Genomic DNA, 7,575 nt, shown 5'->3' on the forward strand with positions numbered 1-7,575 from the left:
CATAGTCTATAGTGGACACATTGTAATGCTCAATTATAGTCTATAGTGGCTAATTGAAACGCAATCATAGTCTATAGTGGACACATTAAAATGCTCAATGATAGTCTATAATATTGAGGCTAGATTGAAGTGCTCAATCTAAGTCTGCAGTGGTAACATTGTAATGCAATCATAGTATATAGTGGCCAAATTGTAATGCTCAATTAAAGTCTATAGTGGTCACATTGTAATGCAATCATATTCTATAGTGGACACACTTTTATGCTCAATTATAGTCTATAGTGGCCACATTGTAATGCAATCATAGTCTATAATGGTCACATTGTAATGCTCAATTATAGTCTATAGTGGTCACATTGTAATGCAATCATAGTCTATAATGGTCACATTGTAATGCTCAATTATAGTCTATAGTGGTCACATTGTAATGCTCAATCATAGTCTATTAAGGCTACATTGAAGTGTTCAATCTTAGACTGCAGTGGTAACATTGAAATGCTCAAGTATATTCAATTGTAATCTCACTGAAATGCTTAATCATAGTCTTTAGTGGTCACATTGTAATGCTCAATACTAGTCGTTAGTGGTCACATTGTAATGCTCAATACTAGTCGTTAGTGGTCACACTGTAATGCTCAATACTAGTCGTTAGTGGTCTCATTGTAATGCTCAATTATAGTATACAGTGGTCTCATTGTAATGCTCAATTATAGTCTATAGTGGTCACATTGTAATGCAATCATAGTCTTAAGTGGTCACATTGTAGTGCTCATTTATAGTCTATAGCAGTCACATTGTAATGCAATCAAAGTCTATAGTGGCCACATTGTAATGCTCAATTATAGTCTATATTGATCACATTGTAATGCAATCAAAGTCTATAGTGTCCACATTGTAATGCTCAATTATAGTCTATAGTGGTCACATTGTAATGCAATCATTGTCTATAGTGGCCACATTGTAATGCTCAATTATAGTCTATTGTTGCCAATTGTAATGCAATCATAGTCTATAGCGGCCGCTTTAAATTGCTCAATTATAGTCGATTGAGGCTACATTCAAGTGCTCAATCTTAGTCTGCAGTTGTAACATTGTACTGCAATCATAGTATATAGTAGCCACATTGTAGTGCTCAATCATAGTCTATAGTGGTCACATTGTAATGCAATCAAAGTCTATAGTGGCCACATTGTAATGCTCAATTAGTCAATAGTGGTCACATTGCAATGCTCAATTATTGTCTATAGTGGTCTCATTGTAATGCTCCATTATAGTCTATAGTGGCCACATTGTAATGCTCAATCATAGTCTATAGCGGTCACATTGTAATGCAATCATAGTCTATAGTGGCCACAATGTAGTGTTCAATTATAGTCTATAGTGGTCACATTGTAATGCTCAATTATAGTCTATCGTGGTCACATTGTAATGCTCAATTATAGTCGTTAGTGATCACATTGTAATGCAATCAAAGTCTATAGTGGTATCACTGAAATGCTTATTCATAGTCTATAGTGGTCAAATTGTAGTGCTCAATTATAGTCTATAGTGGTCTCATTGTAATGCTCAATTATAGTCTATAGTGGTCACATTGTAATGCTCAATTATAGTCTATAGTGGTCTCATTGCAATGCTCAATTATAGTCTATAGTGGTCACATTGTAATGCTCAATTATAGTCTATAGTGGTCACATTGTAATGCTCAATTATAGTCTATAGTAATCACATTGTAATGCTCAATCATAGTCTATAGTGGTCAAATTGTAGTGCTCAATTATAGTTTATAGTGGTCACATTGTAATGCAATGAAAGTCTATAGTGGTCACATTGTAATGCAATCAAAGTCTATAGTGGTCACATTGTAATGCTCAGTTATAGTCAATAGTGGTCTTATTGTAATGCCCAATTATAGTCTATAGTGGTCTTATTGTAATGCTCAATTATAGTCTATAGTGGTCACATTTTAATGCAATCAAAGTCTATAGTGGCCACATTGTAATGCTCAATTATAGTCTACAGTGGTCACATTGTAATGCAATCATAGGCTATAGTGGCCACATTGTAATGCTCAATTATAGTCTATAGTTGCCAATTGTAATGCAATCATAGTCTATAGTGGCCACTTTGAAATGCTCAATATAGTCTATTGAGGCTACATTTAAGTGCTCAATCTGAGTCTGCAGTGGTAACATTGTAATGCAATCATAGTATATAGTGGCCACATTGTAGTGCTCAATTATAGTCTATAGTGGTCACATTGTAATGCAATCAAAGTCTATAGTGGCCACATTGTAATGTTCAATTATAGTATATAGTGGTCACATTGTAATGCTCAATTATAGTCGTTATTGGTCACATTGTAATGATGCATAATCATAGTCTATAGAGGTCACATTGTAATGCTCAATTAAAGTCTATAGTGGTCTCATTGTAATTCTCAAAAATAGTCTATAGTGGCCACATTGTAATGCTCAATTATAGTCTATAGTGGTCACATTGAAATGCAATCATAGTCTATATTGGACACATTGTAGTGCTCAATTATAGTCTATAGTGGTCACATTGTAATGCAATCATAGGCTATAGTGGCCACATTGTAATGCTCAATTATAGTCTATAGTGGTCAATTGTAATGCAATTATAGTCTATAGTGGCCACTTTAAAATGCTCAATTATAGACTATTGAGGCTACATTGAAGTGCTCAATCTTAGTCTGCAGTGGTAACATTGTAATGCAATCATAGTATATAGTGGCCACATTGTAGTGCTCAATTATAGTCTATAGTGGTCACATTGTAATGCAATCAAAGTCTATAGTGGCCACATTGTAATGCTCAATAATAGTGTATAGTGGTCATATTGTAATGCTCAATTATAGTCGTTATTGTTCACATTGTAATGCTCAATCATAGTCTATAGTGGTCACATTGTAATGCTCAATTACAGTGTATAGTGGTCTCATTGTAATGCTCAATATATTCTATAGTGGCCACATAGTAATGCTCTATTATAGTCTATAGTGGTCACATTGTAATGCAATCATAGTCTATAATGGCCACATTGTAGTGCACAATTATAGTCTATAGTGGCCACATTGTAATGCAATCATAGTCTATTGTGGCCACATTGTTATGCTCAATTATAGTCTATAGTGGTCACATTGTAATGCAATCATAGTCTATAGTGGCCACATTGAAGTGCACAATTATAGTCTATAGTGGCCACATTGTAATGCAATCATAGTCTATTGTGGCCACATTGTTATGCTCAATTATAGTCTATAGTGGTCACATTGTAATGCAATCATAGTCTATAATGGACACATTAAAATGCTCAATGATAGTCTATAATATTGAGGCTACATTGAAGTGCTCAATCTAAGTCTGCAGTGGTAACATTGTAATGCAATCATAGTATATAGTGGCCACATTGTAATGCTCAATTATAGTCTATAGTGGTCACATTGTAATGCAATCATAGTCTATAGTGGCCACACTTTTATGCTCAATTATAGTCTATAGTGGCCACATTGTAATGCAATCATAGTCTATAATGGTCACATTGTAATGCTCAATTATAGTCTATAGTGGTCACATTGTAATGCAATCATAGTCTATAATGGTCAAATTGTAATGCTCAATTATAGTCTATAGTGGTCACATTGTAATGCTCAATCATAGTCTATTAAGGCTACATTGAAGTGCTCAATCTAAGACTGCAGTGGTAACATTGAAATGCTCAAGTTTATTCAATTGTAATCTCACTGAAATGCTTAATCATAGTCTTTAGTGGTCACATTGTAATGCTCAATACTAGTCGTTAGTGGTCACATTGTAATGGTCAATTATAATCGTTAGTGGTCACATTGTAATGCTTAATACTAGTCGTTAGTGGTCACATTGTAATGCTCAATTATAGTCTATAGTGGTCTCATTGTAATGCTCAATTATAGTATACAGTGGTCTCATTGTAATGCTCAATTATAGTCTATAGTGGTCACATTGTAATGCAATCATAGTCTAAAGTGGCCACATTGTAGTGCTCATTTATAGTCTATAGCGGTCACATTGTAATGCAATCAAAGTCTATAGTGGCCACATTGTAATGCTCAATTATAGTCTATATTGATCACATTGTTATGCAATCAAAGTCTATAGTGTCCACATTGTAATGCTCAATTATAGTCTATAGTGTCCACATTGTAATGCTCAATTATAGTCTATAGTGGTCACATTGTAATGCAATCATAGTCTATAGTGGCCACATTGTAATGCTCAATTATAGTCTATAGTTGCCAATTGTAATGCAATTATAGTCTATAGTGGCCACTTTAAAATGCTCAATTATAGTCTATTGAGGCTACATTGAAGTGCTCAATCTTAGTCTGCAGTGGTAACATTGTAATGCAATCATAGTATATAGTGGCCACATTGTAGTGCTCAATTATAGTCTATAGTGGTCACATTGTAATGCAATCAAAGTCTATAGTGGCCATATTGTAATGCTCAATTATAGTGTAAAGTGGTCATATTGTAATGCTCAATTATAGTCGTTATTGTTCACATTGTAATGCTCAATCATAGTCTATAGTGGTCACATTGTAATGCTCAATTATAGTCTATAGTGGTCTCATTGTAATGCTCAATATATTCTATAGTGGCCACATAGTAATGCTCTATTATAGTCTATAGTGGTCACATTGTAATGCAATCATAGTCTATAGTGGCCACATTGTAGTGCACAATTATAGTCTATAGTGGCCACATTGTAATGCAATCAAAGTCTATTGTGGCCACATTGTTATACTCAATTAAAGTCTATAGTGGTCACATTGTAATGCAATCATAGTCTATAGTGGCCACATTGAAGTGCTCAATCTAAGTCTGCAGTGGTAACATTGAAATTCTCAAGCATATTCAATTGTAATATCACTGTAATGCTCAATTATAGTCTATAGTGGTCTCATTATAATGCTCAATTATAGTCTATAGTGGTCTCATTATAATGCTCAATTATAGTCTATAGTGGCCACATTGTAATGCAATCATAGTCTATAGTGGCCACCTTGAATTGCTCAATTATAGTCTATAGTGATCACATTGTAATGCAATCAAAGTCTATAGTGGTCTCACTGAAATGCTTAATCATAGTCTATCGTGGTCACATTGTAATGCTCAATTATAGTCGTTAGTAGTCACATTGTAATGCTCAATCATAGTCTATAGTGATCACATTGTAATGCAATCAAAGTCTATAGTGGTCTCACTGAAATGCTTAATCATTGTCTATAGTGGTCACATTGTAGTGCCCAATTATAGTCTATAGTGGTCACATTGTAATGCAATCAAAGTCTGTAGTGGTCTCATTGTAATGCTCAATTATAGTCTATAGTGGCCACATTGTAATCCTCAATTATTGTCTATAGTGGTCACATTGTAATGCAATCATAGTCTAAAGTGGCCACATTGAAGTGCTCAATTATAGTCTATAGTGGTCACATTGTAATGCTCAATTATTGTCTATAGTGGCCATATTAAAATGCTCAATCATAGTCTATTGAGGCTACATTGAAATGCTCAATCTAAGTCTGCAGTGGTAACATTGTAATGCAATCATAGTATTTAGTGGCTACATTGTAATGCTCAATTATAGTCTATAGTGATCACATTGTAATGCAATCAAAGTCTATAGTGGTCTCACTGAAATGCTTAATCATAGTCTATAGTGGTCACATTGTAATGCTCAATTATAGTCTATCGTGGTCACATTGTAATGCTCAATTATAGTCGTTAGTGGTCACATTGTAATGCTCAATCATAGTCTATAGTGATCACATTGTAATGCAATCAAAGTCTATAGTGGTCTCACTGAAATGCTTAATCATAGTCTAAAGTGGTCACATTGTAGTGCCCAATTATAGTCTATAGTGGTCACATTGTAATGCAATCAAAGTCTGTAGTGGTCACATTGTAATGGTTAATTAAAGTCTATAGTGGTCTCATTGTAATGCTCAATTATAGTCTATAGTGGCCACATTGTAATCCTCAATTATTGTCTATAGTGGTCACATTGTAATGCAATCATAGTCTAAAGTGGCCACATTGAAGTGCTCAATTATAGTCTATAGTGGTCACATTGTAATGCAATCATAGTCTATAGTGGCCACATTGTAATGCTCAATTATAGTCTATAGTGATCACATTGTAATGCAATCAAAGTCTATAGTGGCCACATTGTAATGCTCAATTATAGTCTATAGAGGTCACATTGTAATCCTCAATTATTGTCTATAGTGGTCACATTGTAATGCAATCATAGTCTAAAGTGGCCACATTGAAGTGCTCAATTATATTCTATAGTGGTCACATTGTAATGCAATCATAGTCTATAGTGGCCACATTGTAATGCTCAATTATAGTCTATAGTGATCACATTGTAATGCAATGAAAGTCTATAGTGGCCACATTGTAATGCTCAATTATAGTCTATAGAGGTCACATTGTAATCCTCAATTATTGTCTATAGTGGTCACATTGTAATGCAATCATAGTCTAAAGTGGCCACATTGAAGTGCTCAATTATAGTCTATAGTGGTCACATTGTAATGCAATCATAGTCTATAGTGGCCACATTGTAATGCTCAATTATAGTCTATAGTGATCACATTGTAATGCAATCAAAGTCTATAGTGGCCACATTGTAATGCTCAATTATAGTCTATAGAGGTCACATTGTAATGCACTCATAGTCTATAGTGGCCACATTGTAATGCTCAATTATAGTCTATAGTGGCCATATTAAAATGCTCAATCATAGTCTATTGAGGCTACATTGAAATGCCCAATCTAAGTCTGCAGTGGTAACATTGTTATGCAATCATAGTATTTAGTGGCTACATTGTAATGCTCAATTATAGTCTATAGTGGCCACATTGTAATCCTCAATTATTGTCTATAGTGGTCACATTGTAATGCAATCATAGTCTAAAGTGGCCACATTGAAGTGCTCAATTATAGTCTATAGTGGTCACATTGTAATGCTCAATTATTGTCTATAGTGGCCATATTAAAATGCTCAATCATAGTCTATTGAGGCTACATTGAAATGCTCAATCTAAGTCTGCAGTGGTAACATTGTAATGCAATCATAGTATTTAGTGGCTACATTGTAATGCTCAATTATAGTCTATAGTGATCACATTGTAATGCAATCAAAGTCTATAGTGGTCTCACTGAAATGCTTAATCATAGTCTATAGTGGTCACATTGTAATGCTCAATTATAGTCTATCGTGGTCACATTGTAATGCTCAATTATAGTCGTTAGTGGTCACATTGTAATGCTCAATCATAGTCTATAGTGATCACATTGTAATGCAATCAAAGTCTATAGTGGTCTCACTGAAATGCTTAATCATAGTCTAAAGTGGTCACATTGTAGTGCCCAATTATAGTCTATAGTGGTCACATTGTAATGCAATCAAAGTCTGTAGTGGTCACATTGTAATGGTTAATTAAAGTCTATAGTGGTCTCATTGTAATGCTCAATTATAGTCTATAGTGGCCACATTGTAATC

This window comes from Mytilus trossulus, chromosome 3, assembly GCF_036588685.1.
Source record: "Mytilus trossulus isolate FHL-02 chromosome 3, PNRI_Mtr1.1.1.hap1, whole genome shotgun sequence".
NCBI lineage: Eukaryota > Metazoa > Mollusca > Bivalvia > Mytilida > Mytilidae > Mytilus > Mytilus trossulus.